The sequence below is a fragment of the Capsicum annuum genome, chromosome 11, assembly GCF_002878395.1.
Source record: "Capsicum annuum cultivar UCD-10X-F1 chromosome 11, UCD10Xv1.1, whole genome shotgun sequence".
In the NCBI taxonomy this organism is placed as follows: Eukaryota; Viridiplantae; Streptophyta; class Magnoliopsida; order Solanales; family Solanaceae; genus Capsicum; species Capsicum annuum.
The window spans coordinates 222444802-222471473 of NC_061121.1; the positions used below are offsets into that span (position 1 = coordinate 222444802).

Sequence of the window (26672 nt, forward strand, 5' to 3'; positions counted from 1 at the left end):
GTGAGTGAGATTTCTGCTCATTGCAGTCACCTAGATCCTCACTTTTGAAATGTCTATCAATCATGAAAGTACCGTATAATTGTAAATGTAGATTCACAAATCAAGGTAACTCCTGACAACAACACTTCTTTTAGTTGAATATTGGACCCTATCGGCCCAATTTTATTTATTAACAAGAAAACAAAAACAAGTCCATACAAAAAGAAGTATCCCAATAGTGACATGCCCTTTAAAATAATAACAAAGAATATAAGGAGATGAAGAGGAAAATAAATCAAAAGGTTCACTAATTCCTCGCTACTGTCTTCCATTATTTGAGCAATTAGGAAAGTGATGACCTTCTGTGAACCAACCGTAAGCTTCTTTCCCCTATTATTTTTGTTTTTTTTTCCTTCTTCTCTAACCTACCAACATTTTCAGCAACAAAGTTGTTAGGCAATGAACTCCTAAAGCGACAGACTTCCAGCGATCTTCTAATGAACCGTCCACAACCTACTTCAATTTAATTTTTGGATTTTTTTTCCAGGTATAAATTGGCTCTCCCTTCGTAAATCTTCATCTTTAGATCTATAAATTTTCTCACACCTTCGACTTGCCTTTGTGATAGCTCAATGAAGTTAGAATCTGTATCAATACTTATAATCAAATCCTCTGTAATTCTTTGCTTATGTACAATCTGGAGTTGATGGGACATTTCTCCAACTAACTCCGAACTATTGAAATAATAAAGTAATAAAATAATCATGTTATCCTCGAATGATGAGGACTCGTTGTAAGCCTGGCTGCTGAACGTCTGATCTACTAAGGATGCTCGGGAGATCGTGCTTCTAAACCTATGGTATAAAATATCATAGCACAAATGCATCAGTACGTTGAATATACTGGAATGCAAGTGAGGTAGGCTGAATGCAATGGTTCATATGCATGAAAAATACTAACTAACTGAATAACATAAATGTGAGAATACATGCATGAATAAGAGACTGTAACTAAATCCGTGATAACACTGAATCGTGAATTCTGATAACATGGATTTATTGATATCGGAGTACTAAAACTGGAATACTGAACGACTGATTCTACTGAATACTAAGAGAATAATGTTATTTTACTAATAGAGGAAAGACTATTTCTGACAGTTCTAATTATGAAGAACTGGTCTGGTTAATTGTATCAGATAGTCCTAAAACTGAATACTAACAGCATAAATTTTGTATAATTAATATACTATTAACTGAGTTAGTGATAACATAATTACTGAGTATGTGTATTGATAACATGAGTGATTGTATCTGACAGTCCTGATACTAAAGGAACTAGCTGAGTTCTATACTATATCTGAGTTGATCGTAACTGACAGTCCTGAATTCTATAAAACTATCTGAGTTATATTACTGAGACTGAATGACTGTATCTGACATTCTTGATTCTGTAACTGAAACTATGGGAAGTAGTCATCTAACCGACATGCCCCTAATAAGCTATTATAGCTGTGTTGGGGTCCAATCTGTAGCCCTAATTGGAAGGGTCTCAATACCGTACCATTGGTAAAGACAAGCTATGAGTGACCCTCATCTGACAGTGCCCCCAAAAGACAACAGTGGGACCCTCATCTGACAGTATTCATCCACCTCATCAACCCTCATCTGACAGTGCTGATGTCTCAACCTATGCTAGCTACATAGTTTTGAAATGCAAGCATTGCCTCTAAGAATCAGACCCTCATCTGACAGTATGTGTTCCCATCCTTAGGTTCACTCGATACTAATTCCTACTCCTACCTGAATAGACATTGATCATGGATTACTAAACTGAACTGGACTGAATTATCTGAACTGAACTGATACTAATGATATCATTTAGCAGAGCTAAACTGGGTTCATTGAGTTCCATTGATTGATGGGATACTACTAAGATCTGTGGATGGGATGAGAGTACTGAAGTTTCTGAGATTTATTAGGAATACTGAGGTTACCGAGATTACTGAGCACTGAGATCACTGAGATTACGGAACTACTGAGATTACTAAGCTTTTTGGGTTTTCCTCAGTTACATGACTAATTGAGTTCTATAGATCATGACTTGACTAAGAGTATTGTGAAAACATGACATGGCTCTAGGCACAGTGCTAAATTGTCAGGTACAAGTACCCCCAGTACTCGATAGAATGAAACTGACAAGGCTTGAAACTTTTAATCACATGACCAATATCAACAATTCATAATTTCATAGTTGGGACTTTCATGAAGTACATAATTATCATAACGTTGTACATGGATAGTAATGCATATAAATATGGAACAATTTCATGCTTCAAATCTTATGAACATCCCATCAAGCAATTACAATGCATAGGTTTAGCATGGGAATTATCTTAATCAAATCGATATAGCATAACGTAAGAGACGTGACATAATCTTGACACATGAAAACTAGGTACTTGATCATTATTTATTCATTGAGGTCTATTATCAAACACCTTGCATGCACACATAGAGCATAGGTATGATCATCAATTTAATACCACATGGTTCCACAATTTAACTTAATTGCATGAATTTCAACCCTATACTAACATAGTTTCATAAAAACTTGAAAAAGATACCATCTTGGCAATCGTACAAAATAACAACATGAACATAATCAATTCAAAACAAGAACATCATGATATATAGTTTAAAATAGGTTTCTTGAGCTTTATGGATGAAAGGAGTCCATAAATCAACACTGTGCATACCTTAGTTCTTGATTCTACGAAGATTGATGGAGAGATTCTTGAATTTGAGTCTTGGATTTAAATCCTTAATTGAAAACCCTAGCTTGTTCTTGAGAGAAACCTGAGAGAAACAATACATCTTGGGGGAATTATGGTTGAATCACATGTTATTGGGTATATATAGGAGTGAGAAATTGACCCTTTTTACCCTTAGACGCGTATTTTAATTCTGTGAAAATTTCTCAATTTTCATCTTTGGCGTGATGTGCCACTATCGCGCCAAGTCACTGGAACTGGACAATTAGGAATATGTATGATGGCACGATGCGGGGCTATCGCATTGCCACTTTATTTACGACTTGAAAGTTTTGCATGATGCAGAGACATCGTGCTGAGACACTGGAAAAGGGACAATTCTAAATTTGAGCTCTAGCACGAAGCTCCATAATTGCGGAGGCTCACTGAATTTTAACGATTGTCATTTTGGCCTGCTCTGGGACGTGTTGATGGCTCAGGTGGCACACTGTTGTACTAAAAAGGTTGTAACTCTTCGCTCGGGTGTCGGATTTGGTCAAATTTGATATTGATGGAAATCTTATTCAATTTCTCACATGATAAAAAGTTAAAATCTTGAAAATATCACATGTATAAATGTGTATTAATATTTGAAATAAGTCTTTAATATTTTTGGGATGATTTTAAGCTAGGTAGAAGTATGGGGTATTACAATAATCATCCTAATAAATTGTGTTTTTTGAACTAAATTGTTCCTCTAAACAAGTAATGGAAATACAAATCAGTAACAAGAAAACAAATATTCTTTAACTTATCTTATAATTGTTGTGATGGATCCTTGGTACCCATCCTTATCTCTAACTATCTCCTTAGTCCTAATTCTTAAGTTTGGCACTTGATGCTTATCTAGAAAACAAATATTCTAGCATGACTTCGTAATTATGAAAAAGAACTAAAAAGCAAGTCTATCTATATTATTAAAAGATAAATTGGCTATGCAATAATCCAAGCAATTACCCTCTCTATAGATATATTGAAACACCATGGGTTTGGGACCCTTGGAAAATTTCCTGGATTTTTGGTCTCTAGATAGGATATGACTAGGGAAAATGACTCATACACTAAGATATGAGTGGTATGGGTCAGTCGCATGCTGACCAGTGTTGGTTGGTGGGTTCGATTGGTTACTAGAATGGATATGATTTGTTTGGTATGAGTCATAACGGTGGATATAAATTATTTGGTTTGGATTTTTCCTTTACTTAATCTTATACTTAGTGACTTAGGTTGGATCTGAGTACGAGTGGCTCACAATGATCTATAAGCCAGGGTACGAGTTGTACCATGGACTCATCTGGTGGACAGTGTTCAATCCTCATTATATTCTATTCTTCCAAGGGTACGGGTCAAAGGTACGATTCATATAGAGTGGGTACAATTAGGTTTGGGTGAGTTATATCTTGGACATGTTGGGTCCAACAGAGGTGGCCTTGCGTACGAGTTGTGGGTACCGCTCGTATTAAAGAATACGACGGGTGTACCCACCTGATTGGATTTTTGGGAGTTTAAGTGAGGGCAATCTGGATATTTCTCCACTTAACATAATAAGGCCCTATGACTTATATTCCTATTTGGAGGTTATTTACCTTATTATTCTATTCATTAACAGTTAGAAACTTCTCTTAAACACTCTAAAATTCTCTCAAGAGCTATTGGATAAAGGAAGGCTAAGGTTTCACTAAGGTGGCCAATTTGGTACTTGTATTGGTGATTTATCTCCATCATCTACTCAATTTAAGGCATGTTCTCCTCTCTCATTGTTAGTTCCAACTAAATACATAATTTGTAAAATATTTTCATGGAATAATTATTGTATGGTTTTGGTTTTCAAATATGATTTGGGGATTTTGGTTATAAATGCTTGGTTATGATTTTCCCATGTTTTAATTATACTTTTGTGTTCTTTAATGGTGGTTTTGGATAATTGGTTGCATAGGAATGGTAAATTGGTATTTGATCTTGGTTTTGGAAACACTATGCCCCCAATATGTTTGATAAAATGCCTAAAAGAATGCTTTTACTATGTTATTGAACTTTTAATAGAACTATTGCCCGGTATGGTTTGGTAATGGAACCCTAAATGGTATAAATCATTTAAATGGTTTTGGAATGGTTAAATGAAATGGTTTAGTGGCCATGGTTATGGTTAATTGAACTCCTTGTGGGGTACAATGGAATACCCTAAGTAAACACATTATTGAACAACTCGTGGAGTACATGAGACTCCCCCAAGAAAACACAATAATGAAATACTTGTGGGGTACGCGGGACTCCCCCAAGTTAATTTGGTAATTAGATACACTAGAATCCCTTTACCTCTTAAGGTTGGCTAAGGACAATACTTGCAAGTTGTACTCGATACAACGATACCACTATTAATAGCCTCGGTTAATAATAAATATAATAATGGATTGGTTGGTACGAAATGGTTTTAATTGGGCAATTATGATAGGGTGTGATAGCTAACTGTGAAGGTGGGAGTTCAATGAACGAACACTTGAAACTTATGTTTGCTGACATGAGAGGTAGGGAATGGTGAAACTTTTATGATACTACGAGGTACACGGGAATCCTCTAAGTATAGCGTACATATTATCATGGAGGGTACTTGGGAATCCCTTATTCTTATGGTATTTTTGGTTCGTGCGACTACACGCATCAAGGCCCATTTAGGGGGTTACACTGGACACATATATCCCATGGGTGATTAAGGATGGTTAAGCTACACATACCTAGGTTAATGGTTTTAAATGCATGCTAAACTCGAATTCTTTTCCTAGCATGGTTATGTATATATATATGTGTATGTGTGTGTATGTGAGAGAGAGAGAGTGTGTGTATATATGTATGGTTTGTATGCATATAACTGATTTACTTGGTTTTACTAGTTGGCATTATTTTATCCTTATCCTAAGTTTATGCTAGCGTTCACCTGCTAATCCATCCTCGAGCAGCTGTATCCCTACACAATGCAAGAACTATCCATTCTGCTCCTCCTGCTTAGTGTTCGAACTCGAGATAAGCTTTTGGGAAAGAAGTGGTAAGCTTCCATCTTTCCAGAAGTCTCCATTTCATGTTATGGACATTTTCACATACTTTGGATTATTTTTGGATATTGGTTTTGGCTATGGTTGGGGGCATGTCCCAACCAGATAGTGATTATCTTTTGGTTAAAGACTTTTGTGGAAATTCTATGGGTTGGCATGGATGGGATTGGTATTGGGGTCAACCTTAGTATTGACATTGGTATTTGGGATGACACTCTTCGATGAAATTTCTCACTGTTCCATCCTTTTGTATTATGTTATGGAACTTGGTTTGGTTATTATTTTGGTTTACGGTTTGGTTATGGTTATTGGTATATTTAGGATGGTTGGACTCATTCGGATGGTCACAAATATTGACCTATCCCAGAGTCTTGGATTATGCAAATAATGTTATCTTGTTATATGTTCGAAATTTAGCCAACTCAGGGCAGATGACTAGAGATGGGGTTGGGTTATGGGGGTGGTCTCTGGTCCCAATTAGACTTGAGACACCCATTACAACAAGGCCCCGGGTCGGGTCAGGTCAGGTCACATGTTGGAAGTGAACCTGACGCAGTTGTGAATATTCCTTTATAGCTTCCACGATCCCAATAATGTTCTAGGGTACTTTCCACACTTTTGTAAGAATTTTAAGCATCATTAGTGAATCCATTTCCAGACCAACTTGAGTAATCCCTTTTGTCACATAATCTACTAAAGCCTCCTTTATTACCATGGCTTCTGCTTGTAGATTTGTGCTTTCCTAAATTTCTTCCCCTTGAACATATACTAAATCACCTGCAGAGTTCCTCAATCAAAAACCGTAGGTTCTCCTACCTAGGATTCCTCTTGATGCACCATCAGCGTTGTATTTTAGACATCTCTTTAATGGTTTCCAGCAAATTAGAAGATGAAACAGTTTGGATTTAAGGTTCTCTAAATATACCACAATATTCTGCCAGTCTGTTAGGATATGATGTAATTTTAGATGTAGAATTCTCCCCATTATCCATAAGTTAGAGTTGACCTTGAAAACTAAATGAGTAAATAATGATATCATTCCATGCTTTAATCTATTCCTCCTCTTCCATAGGTTCCAAATGATTATAGATGGAACAACTCTCAGAAGTGGCTTTTATTTTGAACAACATTTTCTTTTCCACCATTTAATGATCACTTGTGATAACTGTAAGCCTTCAATGGATATACCTGCAACATTAGCAAACAATCTCCACAACTTTGTAGCTATGTATGTGGTTAGAAAAAGATGAGACAAGGTATCTATTCTAGGATTGGTGCAACACCAATACCTAGATACCATGTTAACACCCATATATTGCACTACTTCATTCACTGCCACCCTAAATTTCCACATTCTCCAAGTGAAAAAAAGACATTTTAAAAGGCATCTTATCACTCCATATATATTTAAATATGTCTTTCTTCTGATCCTTTTGCCTAGTATACTCTTCCGCACTCTTGACTGAGAAACTGCCATTAGGTTTAAGCATTCACACTAGTTTATCTAGATAATCTGGTTGAAATGGGGATGGGATATTTTTAATGATGAATTGTACATGCTCTTCATGGAGAAACTCACTCAACCTTTGCTCATTCCATCCATTTATAGTTGCAAGAAGCCTAACTTTAATTTCCCCATCCCCTATATCTGTGATGATTTAATATAATTCCCTCATTATGGTCTAATTTTTATACCAAAAACTATAATTCCTATTCTCAATCGCTCTAAATTTGATGCTCTATGAGCTCTCTAACAGGGACTAGCTTTTTCCATACAGGGAAGCTCTCCTAAACTAGGCCACTACTGGATGAAGCTTTTTGCAATATTTGTTAGTCAGAAATCTCCCCATACAAAGGTCCACTCCTCAAGTTCCACCAATGTTACCAAAAAGCGCATTGGAGACATCAAAAATAAACCTAAAACCAATACCTTTTTCTAATTTTGGTAAGCATAAAATTTCCTAACTCACCCAATGTCTACTCTTCTTATCAGTGGTGCTCTTCTAGAAAAACTTAGCAGAGATGCTATATAGATACCTTATTACCCCTTTAGGAGGATTGAGTGTTGATAATATATGTATAGGAATGCCTTGAAGTACATAATTAATCAATACAGGATTTCCTTTATATGAAAGAAACTTTCCCTTCAAACTCTGAACTTTGTTGCCTATCTTCCTTACAATAGCATCATAGTAATTAATTTTATTCCTTCCATAAAAAATAAGACATCCCAAATAAATAAAAGAAAAAGTACCTTGTTTTATATGAATAACTTCCTTTATTTTAGATACTATTCATAAATATAAAAGGCACTCTTGTAGAGATTAATAAGTTGCCCATATGTTGCCTCATATTTCTTCAAAACTTTCATCATGAGCTTCATAGATCTCTTCTCTATTAATACAAAAGTAATAGTTTCATCTTTATAGGCAAGATGATTAATTATATCACTCCATTTAGGTACCCCCAGATCCTTTAAAAACCTCCTATTTTATTAAGTGTATTAAGACCACTAGATAAAGCCTCTGCTGCAATGATAAAAATGTTAGGTGATAAAGGATCACCCTACTTTACTCTTCTGGTGGATTTGAAAAAACCCTTTGTCTGACCATCGATAAGAATTGAGTACCAATTATTGTCCAATAATCTATATATCATGTCAATTACTACCTCACTGAAGCCAAACTTTCTAAACACCTTTTAAATAAATAACCATGAAACTTGTCATAAGCTTTAGTCTTATCTAGCTTCACAATCACATTGGTTGTTTTGGTCCTCAACATGATATCTCTAGTGATTTCCTGTGCCAATAGAATATTCTCCATAATGCTTCTATCCTTAATAAAGCATGTCTGATTAGTGGAGATAATCTAGGTAAATAAACTACTAATCCTTCATGGATAACCCCACAAATGACTTTGTTTAAGAAGTTACTGAGGCTAATGGGTCTGAAATCAGAAAATGTATTAACCTGATCCTTCTTAGGAAGAAAAATAAGATTTGTGTGAGTGACAAATCTTGGTAACTCCTGACCCCCAAAGAAATCTTGTACCACCTTAATAATGTCTATCTTGATAACCTCCCAGCATACTTGATAAAACAACCCTGTAAAACCATATGGACCGCTAGCACTTTCACCTTTGAGAGAAAACATCTGCAACTTTAACCTTCGACTTATCAGGAACTCTCATTAAGTCCTCATTCTAATCTTTTTTTATCATTTCTTGTATGTTATCAAAAATTTCAAAGTCTTCCAGGAAACAGTCTTCAGAGAACTATTTTTCAAAAAAATTAACTGCCTCATTAGCCAATTCTATCTGATCTTCAACCCAAATATCTTCTATAATTTGGATCTTATTTAACTGTAATTTCTTTCTTCTCTTATAATCATGAAAGAATCTATAGTTTATTTCCCCATCCTCAAACCATTGCATACTAGTTTTTTGTCTTTAATATTCCTCATCTAGTTATAGATACCTATCTAGATCTGTATGTGCTTTCTGTAGGATTTCCTTATTTTGATGGGTTGGATCTAACTCAAATTGCAACTCCTGATTTTGTATAACTTCCTCTGAAATAGCAATTTTTTGAAAGATATTCCCATAAGCTTCCTTACTCTAATTAACTAAGGTACCCTTCGATTTTTAAGTTTGTAATGAAAAACATAAAAGGGGTTCTGTTGTGTCTTGTTTTAATTATAAGCATATGACTACAAGGTACCAAGTCCCTACATGTTAAAGGGTACAGTACAGCTGGCACGCGTCTGCACAGTTTTGTCCTCTTATGTAACAAATTATGTAGGTGTTGTTTGTACTATTAAGGATACCTGGTCCAATGGCATTTCAACCCTAATCATCACTTATCTATAAAAGGAAAAATATGTTTCTCTATCAAGTAGTTTTTGCAAATGCATAAAGCTGAAGAATGAAAGCAAAGCAAAAACTCAATTTCAATATTGCTCAAGTTCTTATTTTCTTGTGTGCTAAAATAGCAAAAGTTCTTGAGTCTAGTTTAAGTATGTAAAAATTACTCATTCTATAAGAGTAATGCTATTTTATTTATGCTTCGGGAGTGCTTAGGTAGAGTTGCCTAAGTCCAAAACTAGTTAGAGTTAACCACTGTTGAGGGTTTTTGGCAGAGTTGTCAAGATAGGCTTGTAGTAGAGTTATTACAAGAAGGAGGAACCTAGTGTTAGGTTCAGTGGATTCTATATTCAAGAGTTTGATTATAGTGAATTTTTGAGTGCTTTTGAGAGTAAGAAGTGGTTTTTCCTCCCTTAAGCAAGGAGATTTTTATGTTAAATCTTGTGTTCTTTACATTTCCTACACTATGTCTTGTTCCTAGTTGATTTACTATTTTTTGCCTGTGATTGAATTTGAGGGACCTAGTCCCTCATTGTGCTGTGAAACCCCCAAGGATTCCAATAATTAGTATTAGAGAGAGTTCACATCTAGAGTGTCTTGGTTACCATGGTTGCTCCACCTAATCTAAAAGAAGGGAAATCAACCACCAAGATTTAATGGATGTGCTATAGGTGGTTGAAAACCATGGACATAATCCTTGATGGTCCGCATGTCCCTATTAGAGAATTCAAATAGGGAGAAGTCACAAGAATAGTTATCCAAAGAAGGAGAGATTCCAATGATAAAGATTGGAATAAAAAATTAAGAAACTATAAGGCTAAGACACTGTTGGTTTGTGACATAGGGCTAGATAAATATAATAGGATCTCAGATTGTGAAAATACCAAAGAGATCTGAGATTGCTTGAAGATTGTTGATGAAGGCACTACTGATGTGAATTAAAGTATATATGCTAACTACTCAGTATGAAACCTTCACCATAAAAGAAGGGGAAACCATCCAAGAAATGCATACAAGATTCACTTCTATCACAAATAAGCTTCGCTGCTTAGGAGAAATAATTCCATTATATAAGCAAGTAAGGAAGACACTTAGGGTTCTTCCTAAGTCCTGGGAAAGAAAAGTTGATGCTATAACTAAAGAAATAAACTTGAAGACCCTCACTATGGATAAACTGATTGTAAATTTAAAGACTCTTAAGCTCAAGAACCAGCAAGAGCTAGAGAAGAAGGAAATTAAGAAAGAAAAATCTCTAACATTAAAGGCTTCAAAGCATAACTCAAGTGAAGAAGATACTGATGTTTCCTATTTGGAAAATAGGATGCTAGAGCCATGAAGAAGAGTGGTCAGTTCCAAAGAAAAAAAAAAGCTGCAGTAAAAAGGAAAACAATGTTGAAGTGTGTTATAATACTCCATATCTCCCTAGCTTAAATTAACTCTCAGTATATGAGTTATTCTATATAAAAATTTTAAAATGCTCAGTATTTTTTTAGTTTAGGCCCTGCCAATGCATAGGAAACTCAGTTAGCTTTCCAATGATGTAAAATTCGCCTAAATCCAATAGCCGGATAAGAAGTTATGGCTATTTTAAGTTTCAGTTGTTAAAAGTCGTAATTCAAGCCTGTAGCGCATCGCAGAGTAAGCCAAAATGGCAATTATCAATTTCCAGTGAGGTACCACAATACCGGTGCATCTCACCAATGCTTATTTTCACATTTGTCAATTTTTAGTGAGCTAACGCGATTCCACTGCATCGCGCCACCAGCCACATTCCCAGTTGTCATTTTCCAGTTGTGTGGCAAGATAGCGGCACGTTGCGCCGGGCCTAAAATTGGGTTTTCAATGATGAAAATTAAAAATATTTCAGGGGTAATAGGGTCTTTTTCCATGACCCAAATCAACCCTAAACATGAAATTATACCCTAAATACCCTATTATATCATTATTCACTCACTTTTCTCAAGATTTAAAACATTCTCTCTCAAAGAGGCAAAAACCCTAGTTCAATAAATCAAGGTCAATCCTCAAGAAATCCTCCAAGAATCTTCTAAGGTATGTTAGGTGTTCATCTATGGGTTTCTTCAACCCATAGAGTCTACAAATCCATTTTCAAATTACAATATTGTTGGATTATGAACTTCCATGTTTGAATTGAATTGAATTCATGTTCATGTTATTGTGGGATCTTAGTCCATGATTAAATTACAAGCCTTCATGAAATTAAATATCATGTGTGATGAATATGTGATTATGTTGATCAACACTTGAATTTACAAAGTGATTAATGTGTCTATGATGTTAATTTGGTATAATCCATGATTATTATAAGATTCATGAAATTAGATTAGTATTTTATGGGAAATTATATGAATTACATGCAAAACCCATGAAATTGTAAGTTTGGGCATTGTAGTTGCCATGTTTATATTTTATCCATGATTATGTGCATGAAGTCGTTCTTCCCAAGTGGTTGATAAAATGTCCATGTGAATAAAGTGATCAAATCATTACATGTTAGTATATGTACAAGCTTATGCCCTACAAGTGTTTGATAAAATGTCTCTATAGATGAAATATGAACATGTTCACATTGTTATGGTTTGCAAGATCATGTGATACTTTAATTTTCATGCTATCGAGTCCTGTGGGTATTTAATAACCAAAAATCTAGTTGTTTACCTAGAGATAATGTCAGTTATGGAATAGTATCAGTCATGTCACGTTCAATAGATTTTAGTTAGCAACAGAACTCAGTAAAACTCAGTCAGTTACAGAACTCAGAAAAACTCATAAAACTCATTATTATTCCAGTCCAGTTCTGTATACTCAGTTCAGTGTCTTTCAGTTAGGAGTAGGATTTAGCACCGAGCGAGTACAGGAATGATGGTTTCCCCATTAGAGAGGCAGAGTCGTTAGTAGCAGTCCCTGTACTCCAAAACTACATAGCCATCATAGGATGAGAAGTCCCCCATCAGACTAGGCTTGACTACCTCCCAGGGGTCACCCATTAGATTAGGCTTGGCTCCACCCAGGTGTCACCCATCAGATAGGCTTGGCATCCTAATTTTATAGTATTAGTACCCGTGGCATGGTATTATCACCCTTCCAGCTGGGGCTACAGGTTGGATCCCAATTAGTTCAGAGAGGGATATGTCAGTTAGATGATTACCTCCCACAGTTTCAGTTTTAGTCTTCAGTTTAGAACTCAGTTCAGTCTTACAGAATTAGGACTGCCAAACACAGTTAATCAGTATCAGTAAATCAGTTATCAATAACTTCATATATCAGTTACTCAGCTATCAGAACTCATTACTTAGCTTCAAAAAAGCCCATTTATATTATACATAAATGCGTAGTATTACATACTCAGTATTTACAGTAGTATCAGTTATCCTTGTACTCTCATGTCCAATTACTCTATATTATTCAGTTAGTTATTGCTCATGCATATGAACCCTTGCATTTAGCCTTACCTCACCTAGCATACCAGTACATTCCACGTACTTACCACATACTATTTTTTTTGCACTATGATATCTTATGTTATAGGTTCGGACGCTCAGGTTCCTAACCGCACATAGACAGACCCAGTCAACAGTCACAAATTTAGTAGTGAGTCCTCATCTATTAAGGATATACTTTTATATTTAGTATTTCAGTAGTTTCCATATTTTAGTTGTTGGAAGTTGTTGGGGGCTTGTCCCATCAACTCTACTTTTAGGCAGTTCAGATTAGAGGATTTCTGACTAGATTTTTTAGATAGTATTCTGCTTTACAAATTGTTATTTCAGATGTTATATTTTATCAGTAATTTAGATTTTGAACCTTATGGCATTTCAGCCTAATACTACATTTATTTAAGTATTATTATCCAATGCTCACGGCAGATATCAGTCATGAGTTAACTTATGATCATTCGGGAATATAAGAATCGTGTGATAACTAGAGGGTAGTCTCGGGTCATTACAAACTTGGTATCAGAGCCTAAGGTTTAATAGAGTCCTAGGGAGTCTGAAAGTCACATCAAGTAGAGTCTTATGCATGGGTGTGTAGCGTGCCACCCTTATGGACAGCAGGATATGAGATGTTTTAGGAAAAGTTGCCCTTCTTTCAGTATTCATATAATGCGAGTGATCATGGGCTTAAGTTAAATTGTCTGTCTAATTTTTTTCTTCCTTTTGGTTATTGAACATGCCTCCCAAAAAGACTAACGGAAGAAGAACTGGAAATCCCAATCAGGCAGATCCCCTGGACGAGCATGTCTCCCGTACAAAATTCAGAGTTACATTTACTACTCTAGCCAATTTTGTAACAAGTCGGTATGAACGGATAGCTGTTGTTCAGTCCAACCCAGTGGCCAATACTGCTGTAGCCAAGATTTGAGACTTCACCAGAATGAACCCTCCCCTATTCTCATGATCTAAGTCAGAAAAGGATCCACAGAAGTTCCTCGATCAGGTTTAAAAAGTCACAAATATTATGGGAGTGATGTAAAACCCCACAAAATCCTAAGCTTAATTCAGTCATTTAGTCTTGTCAAGGGGTCCCGGACTTAGAATATTTTAGCTAAGTACTCAGACTTAGTGTCATTTTAACCTATGAAGGTTGGCGGTCTTATTTCATGACATTTATGTCCATTAAATATTGATGTTTAGGTTGATTTATGATCAAGAATGTCCATAGGTTTTTTCGAACAAGTTTCAGATTTTTTGGACTTCATTTGCAGCTCCTTTGGAATCCCAAAACAGTGAATCAACGCGATCTTGGTGTGCCGCGTTGACTATTGCATTGATTACTATTTTCCCCAGCTACCAACATCTAATTCCAGTGAATCAACGTGAACATAGCACGACGTGTTGGCTATCCTATCGATGGCATTGACGCGTCATGTTGACCTGCGCATCGGTAACCCAGTTTTCAGTCATTAAAAGACTGCATTAATGGTGGTATTTAGGTCTTTTTTATCGAGCCTCATCCCCCAAAATAAGAAATTAAACTCCCTATAGAGAAAATATAGTCATTCTTTCTCAAATTTGCTCAAGAACAAAACCCTAGAAGATCCAATTTCAAATCAAAAACTCAAGATTCAACCATAAACTTTCAGAAATTCTTTAATAAAAGTATGTGACGTGTTAATCTAAGGGTTCCTTCTACCCTTGGAGTCCAAGAATCTCTTATGAACTTTAAGTAATTGATTTTATGGTTTTCATATTTGGAATTATAGTGTATCCATGATTGCTATTTGGATTATGTTCCTAATTAATGATTATATATATATCATGTGAAATTGACCATTATGTGTGAAGACTCATGTGAATCCATGATAAACCCTTGACTTGTGAAATTAGAGATAAATTATGATGCTCACTTGTTCAATACTATATGCATATAGTATGCTCACCAAGTTCTTGATGAATTGTGCATGTGAACTATTAAGAGAATGAAATCATGTCAAGTTAGATTATGTGCAAGTTATATCAAGAAAGTGTTTGTCAAAATGCCTCAATGAATGAATGATGATCAAGTTCATAGTTTACATGTTTCATGTTATGTCATCTCTCTTAATTTATGCTATCGAGTCCTGGGAGTACTTGTACCTAAAAATTTAGCTGATTACCTAGAGCCATAGTCAGCCATAGAATAGTATCCGTCACGACACGGTCAGTAGTACTCTTAGTCAGTTATAGAACTTAGGAAAACTCAGTAGAATCAATATTAATCTAGTCTAATTTAGTATCTAGTTTAGACCTCAGTAAACTCAATTAGCTAACAAAATTCAATAGTATTCAGTCAGTCAATGGAATACAGTGAACTCAGTTTAGTTCAGCTAAATAGTAATCTCAATAACCATTCAGTCTAGTCTAGTATAGACTATAAATTAGTTCAGTGTTTATTCAATTGGAAGTAGGATTCAGCACCGAGTTAACCCAGGGATTAGGGTATTCCTATCAGCAGAGGTTTTGAACCTTAGCAGCAATCCCTGTATTACAGAACTACATAGCCAGCGTAGGTTGAGATATCTCCCTATAATACTAGGGTTGATATATCTCATTTGAGTTTTCTTACCAGTGAGGGTTAACAGAAGAGGTTCCTATCAGAGAGGGCTAACTCATAGCTTTTCCTTACCCATGGAACGGTATTGAAACCCTTCCAACTGGGGTTACAAGTTGGAACCCAAATCAGTTAGAGAAGGGGCATATCGATTAGATGATTACCTCCCACGGTCTCAGTTCTAGTCTCAGTCTCAAAATAGAACTCAGTTCAGTTTTACAAATTTAGGACTAGATAGTCACTCAGCTCAGTATAGAAATCAGTATGGTTCCACAATATTCAAAACTATCAGATACAGTCATTTAGATAATAAGTAATACAGTATTCATAAACTCAGATATTGGTTATCAGCATTCCAATTTAGTACTCAGTATTAGCATAATCTTAGTTGCAGTCTATGTATTCATGCATGTACTCTTACTTAGTCATACTCATGTTATTCATTTATTATTGTGCATGCATATGAATCAATGCATTTCATCCTACCTCACTGAGCATATCAGTACATTCAAAGTACTGACACACGCTTTTTGTGCTATGATGTCTTATATCATAGGTTCAAATGCCTGGGCTCCAGAGCACCCTTAGCAGTTCAGATTTTTAGCTTTTAGAGTAGTGGTGAGTCCTCATAGTTCAAGGACATGCTTATTATTTATAGTACTTCATTTTATTTTAGTAGATGGAGTTAGTTGGAGACTTGTCCCATCAACTCCACAGTTCAAACGGTTAGAGGCTTTTTCATACTAGAGTATTTTCAGACAGTTATTTAGTTTTTTTTGTACTTATATTTAGTTTTGGTATTTTGATACTACATTCAGATTTATTTATAGATTTAAACCTTATGGCATATATTTTAGCCTATTTCTGCAATCATTATAGAATCTATTACACAGTTATTGCAGTAGGTACCAGTCATAGGTTAGCTTTTGGTCCTTTGGGATTATGAGCACCGCGTAGCATCTAGGGTACAGACTCAGGGTATTACAAGTAACTTACGGTGAGAGTGATGAGTTAGCTACCTATCAGCTATAAGATGTAGCTCATACATGGTTTAAGAAGTGGGTGAGGTTGATGCCCAACCTGTCCTTACCTTAATGCAAAGTATTGCACTTCAGCTATCATGATATCTACTCATACAGTCCATGTCAGTTCTATGATCATAGTTCCTATTCATGCACATTATCGAAAATCATATACGTTTACAGTTTCTAGTATAAGGAGTTCTAGTTTCCTCAGTATTACAAATCATGTTCCATGAATACAGAAACTCAAAACTTAGGTCTTGCATCTTATGACTTATGTACTCATGTACTCATGTACTCATGCCTTACAGTGTGCTCAGTTTCCATGACTCATGCTATACTCCTAATGATCAGCTAATTTCAAATTTATCATATATATCCTCAGTCTAGATCTTTTGATAAATCCATGAGGTTGATATTATATTCCTCAGGCCTTACTTAAGTGTCAAGTTCAGTATAGTGTCCATTCATGCTTTAGGTCCTAATATTTAACCTTCAGTGAACTCTCCTTATTAAATAAAGTAGTGATAAGCAGTTGCTTAGAAGGGAGCGAGTAGATATTTCATGTTAAGAAAAGAGTGTTGCATGCTAGTTTTACACAAGGCTGTAGTTATGAAGATAGGATTGAATGTTATGATGATGTGTAAGTGGATAAATGTATTTCGGAGATTTAAGTAGGCTTAAACATAGTGGGAGAATTCATTCCAGATCAGACCTCAGTAGGTAGAGTTATTAGTGCCCATATTACAAAATTTTAGCCATATTGTGATTTCTTATGTCTCATTCAGGCCCTGCCAAGATTTCCTTGCTCTCTAAAGTCAGTGGAACTTTATAGAAAGAATGTCAAAAAATGCTCCAGTTGAGTATAAGTTTTCAGGATGAGTTAGTCCATAAATCCAAGAATTTAGCTTAGCACTCAGGAAGACAAGTTCTTATGGTTTCCCATCTTTCCACCCAGTCTCCCTATCCGAAGTCTCCCAAATATGCCCATTCTAAGATGGATCATCCTAGTAGTTAAAAGTTTATCCCAGTTCATGTGTCGTGCCTCAGTTTTAGACCCCAAATACTCAGTCATGATTTCAGATTAGATTTTTCAAATTGTATTAAGTTTTACAGATTGTTATTTTGGATGTTATATTTTATCAGTATTTTATATTTTGAACCTTATGGCATTTCAGCCTAATTCCATATTTATTTTAGTATTATTATCCAGTGCTCACAGCAGATATCAGTTATGGGTTAGCTTATGGTCCTTCGGGATCGTAAGCACCGTATGATGACTAGGGGGTAGTCTCGGATTGTTACATATGTCTAAATATGGGAGTCCTGAGCATTTTATCTAAGACTATCCAATGCACAAATTGGATTGTGAGGAGTATCTTAAGACTAGAAGTGAGAAGGGAAAGAACAGAGATCAGGTCCCTAAAAAATCAAGAAAGAAGGTTGTAGCTGAGTATGCAGTAATCCAAGCGCTAGTAGCATGCGGAGATTCCTCTAGTCAATTTGGTGAAGCCCAGAAGTCAGAAGATGTTTCTATGCTAGTTGTGAAAGATGGTCCAATTATATATATGACTCCTTGTTTGCTTTCATGGAAAACACAGAAAATAAAGAAGAAAATGAGGTGACTCTATCTTATATTAAGTAAAATCTAAATAACTACACTGCTGGGAAGTTAAATATCTTACTAGTATGTTGATAGACTCTATATGTGAACTAACTATTGAAAAGAAGGCTCTAGAGGAGAAATTAGAGAATCAATAGCTTCATTTGATTACCTTAAACCTTCAGATATCTGAAACTGAAGAAATGGACACTAAATTAAAATCTTAAAATCTAAATTATATGAGTCAACTACAGAAGGTAAATAATTTCGATGGTAAAGGAAAGAATGAAGCCTCATGGTTTGCACTTCGCAAGAATGAAGAATTATAAAGGGACCTGGTTTGTTTGAAAGAAGATCTTAACAAATCTCTTAAATGGGTGCTTCTTCACTAATCCTTTATAATTTGACTAGTCAAGTTGTTAATAATGGTAGAGGTCTGGGCTATCAAGGAGAATTCTGACTTGTTGGGTCTAAAGGAAAGGTTGTTCATGATGTTAGAAGCAAAGGGCACAAACTTTTGTGCACTCACTGTGGAAGAGATAGACATTTGAAGAAAAGGTGTCAGCATTGGCTTAAGGCTAAAATAAGGAGTACTGAATATATTCAGCATAAGAATACACATCCTAAGTGTTTCAAGTCTCTAAAAAATGTGAAAAGGAACTCTCTACGAAGATGGACCAAGAAGGGTCTGATCACACCATTGTCTAGGAACTCAAGCTCAAGTGGGTTCTAAAATCCAATAAGTGATCATGGTACAAAGTATGAGAAAGGGGATTGCATATAGAAATAGCACATTGATTGATTTTGTTCAAAGGTTAATGATGAAAGGTATGACTGTGTTCAGTATCTCAAAACACTCCAAGGTGGAGGCGTCTTATTTTGAAGTAGTTGAATTCAAAGGACCCAGTCCTGGCAAAATAAAGTTGAAATTTAAAAAAAGAAAACTCTGTGGATTAAAGGAAAAGGGTTGGTGGTGGTGAAGATGATAAGGAAAAGGATAAAAGAAGCAGGTGAGAATGGTGATGACATAGAATACCAGTCACTAATCCTAGCTCAATTTGAAGAACAAACTGATCAAATTGACCTGACCTAATATGTGAATCTATGTTTCCTCACAAAATTGGCTATAATAAGGAGACAGGTATCCTCGATAAGGTAGGTGCATATTAGTCCAACTCGGTATCATACCTTTGTAGGTATACATCCATGGGAACAGCTTTAGAGGAAAACAATTTAAGCAAACACAAGTTGAAAATTCACTCAAGAAAAAAAAGGACCTAGCCCCATCTCTCAGGTTAGTACCAAAATTGTGCCCTTACAAACTCATTAAAATTTTATTTAAAAAAGCCACATGTCTTCTCCTATCTAAAAAAAGATGTCAATTCAAAAAGAAATGTGAAGAGTCAACACCTTTAGTGATTAAACACGTCAATCCTAAAAGATACCTCTTAAATGTCAAATTCTCATATCCTAAATTAAAAAATCAAATCCTATATATTTTATTCTCGTCTTAATCAACTCAGAGTATCCTTATAAGTATTCCATCTATGAACTAAACTAATCTTTCTTCTTTTCCTCTTATAAAAAAAATTAAAATGGCAAAAATTCTAACCTCTTCAACCCCCATGAAAGAATTATCTTCTGATTCTCTTCAAGAATCACAAAGTGTCTTACCACCCACACCTTCCCCTGAAATTCCAAAAATCCTAAGTGAAATTGTTCTTGTCGAAAATCATGTATCTACTAAAGATCTTGCTAAGTTAACTTTGAAAGTTGACTTAAATTAAGGATCTGACTCACCAATTGAAAAAGAAACTTCTCAATTAGAAATTCCCTATTCCTCGTAAGAACCAAAATCCTCCAATGTTGCACAAATATCTATTCACTCCGGAGAATTAGAAGATACTGAAATGTAAAAGTACTTACCAGTATTAGGTTCCCCTTGCCCCTTCTTAGTCAAACCTCATCTTTGCCCGATTATGTGACAAAGGAGTTCATGTATAAAAATCTGATTCAGTTAGAAATATAAACTTGGTGGATGAAAATTTTCTTCTACTTGATTATGATTCCAAGGAAAGTTCAGTATGTGCAGAGGAGCAAATAGTAGAAGAAACGGATGATTTAACATAGGATAGGGAGTTTATATTACCTTCAAATAAGGAAGATGAAGAGGATGAGTATGAACTACCTCTGAGTTAGAAAATGAATAAACTAAAGGACAGTAAAGGAAAAGGAAAAATGATTGACACTCGTGTACAAGCTACAAGATCTTATTCTAATAGGGGGCTGAAAAGAAATTACTAGCAGATTCCATGAAGGAAAGTAAGTTTTCTACACTAAAAGAAAAGACTCAAGAAATATATTAAAGAGGAAGAGGAAAATTTTAAAGTTGTGGAGGTTAGAGAAGATGAGGATATTGATTTTGATGTTGCTGCTGCAACTAAGAAGAAAAGACGAGAAGTTCGTGATGCTAAGAGGACCAGGTCCTCTGGTCCAAAGTATGGTAGTCCTACTGTAAGCAAAAAGAAACATATTATTGTCAAAAGAAAGAAAGTATCTAAGGGACCTGTTCCCACGAAGAGAAAAACTGATGAAAAGAACGAACCAAGTAGTGACTCAAAGAGAAGAAAAATAAAAGGAAAAAAAGAAGGTTGTCCCTAGAGAAGCAAGAAATGTTGTCTTGGAAACCCAGAAAGTGATTCCTGGGAAGTGTTTAATCCAAAGATTTATAAGAAACCTGGCATGGTAGAATTGGTAGAATATATGAAACACCAAGGTTGGTTGCACCAACTTAAAAAATCAGCTCCTATGGCGTTTGAAAATGAAGTTAGAGAATTTTACTGCACCATGAATTTCTTAGAAGATAGGGTGAGTCTAACTAGTTTAGTGTAAGGGAAAGAGATATATCTAGATAAAGAGTGCTTGGGAAAAATCCTGAATGTACCTATAATAGGTGTAAGGACTATTGTGAAATAACAGCCCTCAATAAAATTCATGATTGAAGCCTTAAAAATGGGTGGAACTTCAATATCTGGTGTAAAGAAAAAATTTCATGTGAGTTCCAATTAGTTTTTGAATTTGTAAAAAAGGTCCTTCTGCCTAGACCAGAGAAAAGGATCACTGCAGCTAGTGTTGACCTATTCTCACATGAAGAAGGCGATCTATGAAACGAAAGGAAAACATGGGATGCCATATGGGTACTTCCTAAACATGGTGTTTGATCACTTTAGAGTAATTGGGACAAATGGAACCCCAAGAACAATCAACCCAAAGTTCAGTCTGACAACGTTGGTGGAGAATAAATGCATTGAAGGGAAAGTGGAAAATTTGTCCTAAGTGTTAAAACTTTTGGCTGCTCAAGAAAACTTAACTAAATAAATAAAGGAGTTGAGAATTGTGTTACCAGCAAAGGACAGTGAAATAGTGCACCTAAAACTATAGAATCGGAAGTTGTCCTCAGATAGCCTAGTACCACTAAAGAACTTGCAGCAGAAAATGCAAAGGTCAAGGGCAAGGTTGCAGAATTAATTGGGGAGGTTCAAGGGTTGAATTCTAAAGTAAATACCCTTACTAAACAGTTATTGGATGCTCATGCTGCTAAGGCTGCTAAAATGGACATGCTGCTAAAATCACTCTCATTTAAGCCCCCTTCTACTTGAGTCTTAGTATGTCAGTTTCCTTTGTTAGTCTCTGTTGTGGCTTTTGCAAATAGTTATTTGATGCTTTTTATTGGTATATTGTAATGGTGCTAACAATGAATGAATTTCTGCTTGTATGCCTCACATGTTTCCTTAATTTTATAGTTTTTCTTCATGTTAATGTTGCCTAGTGGCCATAAGTTAACTAAATTGTGCTTATTTTACTCTTGGTTTACTATTTTTATTTTTAAATAATGCTAAAATAGGGAATACTGACTTCATGTGTATGGACCAGGAGTGTGTGTTTATGTGTTAAGGTATTAGGTGAGTATGGCATGTTGATAGGGGGAAGAAATGATGGTGCATATTAATAGGGGGAAGTATGATAAGGCAAAGCGATAGAGGGAGGAAAATGAGTTGAGATTTTGCTAAAAATGACAACTAGGGATTAGGTCCCTAAGTTGAATGATGGTGGAAGCATGATGTTTCATGATAGGGTGGACATTTATCTTCAATAGTGGTAGTAACACTGATTTAATGTGATGAATGTGATGCTCAAAACTCTATGATTGGTTTGTGATCATCAAAAATAGAAAAATTTGTTGTATCTTGTTTTGATGATGAGCAACTAACTACAAGGGACCAGGTCCTTGGATGTTCAAAGGTACAGTACAGTTGGCACGCATATGCACAGTTTTGTCCTTTTGTATTACAAACTGTGCAGGTGTTGTTTGTACTATTAAGGACACCTAGTCTAATGGCATTTCAACCCTAATCATCACTTGTCTATAAAAGGAAAAGGATGTTTCTCTATCAAGTAGTTTTTGCAAATGTAGAAAGCTGAAGAGTGAAAGGAAGTTAAAAACTCAATTTCAACATTGCTCAAGTTCTTATTTTCTTGTGTTATAAAATAGAAAAAGTTCTTGAGTCCAATTTAAGTCTATAAATGAATTACTTATTCCACAAGAGTAATGGTGTTTTCTTTAAGCTTTAAGAGTGCTTAGGTAAAGTTGCCTAAGTCCAAAACTAGTTAGAGTTAACCAATGTTGAGGGTTCTTGGAAGAGTTGTCAAGATAGGCTTATAGTAGAGTTATTACAAGCGGGAGGAACCTAGTGTTAGGTTCAGAGGAGTCTATAATCAAGAGTTTGATTATAAGGGAATTTTGGGTGCTTGTAAGGACAGGCCGTGATTTTTTCTACCTTGAGCAAGGAGGTTTCAACGTTAAATATTGTGTTCTTTACATTTCCTGCACTGTCTCTTGTTCCTGGTTGATTTACTATTTTTTGCCTGTGATTGACTTTGAGGGACCTGGTCCCTCACTGTGTGGTGCAACCCCCAAGGGTTCCAATGGTTTCCTTCAAAATTTGTAGTCCACTGTTCTCTAATAATATCCATGAAATTCTCATGTTTAGTCCAAAAATTCAAAATCTTTAAGGACTTGTGAATGACCCCTAGGTTTTGTGAACATTGAACCTCTAAAGGGGAATGATCAGTTCCCTTTTTTATGAGATGTTTCACAGTAATGTTTGGACACATATCCTATAATGTTTTATTACTTAGCACTCTCTCCAACCTGTTGAAAATACAAGCATCATTTGTTCTCCCATTCCACCAAGTAAAACTGCTGCCAGTGTATCCCATATCAAATAAACCACAATCATTAATGCAATTAGCAAAGTCTTCAGTTTCTTGAAAGAAAACTGGTAAACCACCCAGCTTTTCCCAGAAGAATGACAATGAAAACCCCCCCCCCCCCCCCGCCCAATTATCCAAGGGTCTGAGAATTGATTAGTAACCATTACAAAAGATGCCCATAGCTCCTTTTTAATATTGGCATTGCGTACTTCATACACTACTGTGATCATTATTTCTCCACTCCAACTCTGGTGTTTGACTCTTATAGTGATATGTTGGACAGAACCAACAATGATGCTAATCTCCATCTCTTCTCTTGCAAATAGCCATATTTTACCGAAACAATTAGCTATAGCAGTATGATGTCTCAAAATCCTTCTATATGTGTCAATGCTTGATGAATCTTGAAAAGGCTCCATCAACCCAATAATCCAATACTGATTTCTTCTACTAAGATTAGTCAATCTCTCAAAAGCTTGTTGAGAATTGACTGATCTAATATTCCAGAATAGTATTTTATTCATTAGCATATTTATTAAATTTCTTTAAGGTGGATAGCCTCACAGATAAAGGTCTTGTAGGAGGGGCTTCCTTCTTGCCTTTGCTTTTTTCTTTGTGTTGCTACCTTTAAGTGACTCCTCTTGTTTGGGGGATAAGTCTGTTGCTATTGATCTCTGATTAATATTGTTTTCTATGTCTTACCATGATTTCTTCCTTATTTCTCACATCTTCTGATGCCCTTCAAACTTAGTAGTGTCAATGCTGAGTTGAGGTATCATTGCAACTTCTACCAAATTCTGGTTTTCCTTCACATTATTCTTGTGTGCATCACGTTGTGATTATATGGTATCATTAATCTCTCCACTGCATATGATGATCTTATTTGAATTTTCGTGACAGCTGTTGTTGCTTCCTTCACCTGAGGGTTCGGTAACAATTCTATTCTTCTGAGGGGTGTTCTCTCAGTCATACTTACTATCATGCCCGTCTTCACCTGGAAAGACCTCCTCTTCATAGTATTTTCTGTTCATTCCTTTTGTGCTCTTAGATATGTTATTGTTGTTCTTCTCGTTGCTCTTAGCTGGACACACAGTGTCTTTACTAATCAATTGTCCAGAAACTAGACTGAAAATGTCAGTTCCCATGCCCCCTATGTTCACTAATTGTCTTTCATCTGTTGCGACCCCTTCTTGTGAGGTACCTCTTGGAGATGAATCACCATGCTTGTCCTCGGATAAGCTAGTGTTAGCAAGCAATGTTGTGTCTACATTCTCTATTAGATTAGTAGTTCGGACCTGTATAGCTTTTTCAGTGCTAGTTTCTTTTTGACATTCAGGCCTCTAGTTATTGCCGTCTACGCTGGTCTTACCAAAAGCATTCTCTATCTACTCCTTGGTGCTTTGAAAAGTAGTCTTTTCCATTTCTTCTGTTTCCTGGTTCTCTAGTTGTTCAAAACATTTGATAATTAAAGTCCTGCTTTATGCTCCTTATTATTAACTTGGTGTGATCTTACTCCTCTATTTGGAGTAAAGACTCTCATGTCTATGGTAACATTCCACTTCTGTTTGGGCTGATTCCTATGATAATTGCTCCTTCTCCTGTTATATGTCATTGTTTCTGCCTTGTTTTCTTCCTCCAATTCTGTTCCTTCAAGATCTTTATTGGGAGGTCCTACAACCTTACCACTAGTGAGAGTCCTTGTACCATCTTGTTCCTGTTCACCTTCCAGTTCATCCTCAGTGTTGGTCTCTCGCAATTCGGGATGTAAAACAAATCATTCTGATTCCCTATGCCCTTGTAACTTGCAATGCTTACAATATTTTGTCATGTAGTCATATCTAACATTAATCCATGTTGAGATGATTTCTTGAGAACTAGCTTTTTAAATTCCCACATTAATTTGTTTAGGAAATTCTCTCAATAGATCCACTTCAACCTTGACCTTGGCACAACTAGGTCAAGATTTATTTTTGGTAGCCATGTCTACGTGTAGCGGCTTTCCCACTGCCTTTGCCATGGTAAAAAGCGATTCTTTGACGAAAAAATTAGGATATAAGGCAGGAAAAGAGATCCATGCTAAAGCTGTGGTGGTTTCTGCCTCTGGAGTAGTAAACCAAGGCTCCTATTTCAATGGCCGCATTTGATAGAATCCATCTTTTGCTTGAAGGAAGTAGGCAGGTTTGGATGTCACTTGAACATAATCCTCCAGATTCTTTAGCCTGATCAAAATGTGCCTGTCCCGCAAAAAGCCAATCTTGCCATCTGCCTTTATTTCACATTGCAATGGGACAATTTTCCGTATCTCTTCCATTTCAGGCCATCCGTAAGAGAATTTCCCAATTACAGCATATTGCAGATCCTCTTGTATGATCATATTATTCACTTCATCCTCCTCCCATATACTTGTTGGCTCACCATGGACATACGTAATGGTTTTTATGGGAATAAGCTTCGTATCTTTGCTAACTTCAGATGTTAATGACTCTAGGTATGATGGATTTAAAGGAGCTGATGGGCGTTCACCATCAGGAAGCGATGGAAACGGTGGCCAGCCATCACTGGCGGTGGCCATAGCGCCTTCCCGTGATGGTAGACAGATCTAGGATTTTTTAGTTTTCGAAAGGCAGAAGTTTGAACTATTGGTGATGTTTGTTTTTTCTTTTTCGAACTCCCTGACAGCAACATTTGTTCTTAATCTTGTTAGTTATTATTTTAATGTGTCTTTATTACCCAAACAAAAAATACTAGTTATGATGAGTTAATACTGCACTATATCAAGCTGCCATTTCATACTTGATTACGAGAGTATGTTGTTTGGACTCTTCAAAAATATCATAAACAACTGCTTGGATTAAATTATCAAAATGTTTATGATTATTTAAAATGTAAGATTAAATTGATCAGTTTTATAGATGTAATAGTCAGTTATTAGCTCTAAAAGCTGTTCTTTCCACAATAGACGGATTCAGATTGAAGAAAATAGTTGAATCAGCAAACAAGGTACAGTTATCCTTATCCAAA

The 26672-nt window shown here is 35.8% G+C and overlaps 1 long non-coding RNA gene across 1 annotated transcript; it reads left to right on the forward strand.

The window, feature by feature from the left end:
• Positions 1 to 203: 203 nt before the first annotated feature.
• On the forward strand, positions 204 to 26451 carry LOC107846965. Its single transcript, XR_001667222.2, has 3 exons — positions 204 to 354; positions 421 to 526; positions 26140 to 26451. It is a non-coding gene; the product is annotated as an uncharacterized LOC107846965 (long non-coding RNA).
• Positions 26452 to 26672: the final 221 nt, after the last annotated feature.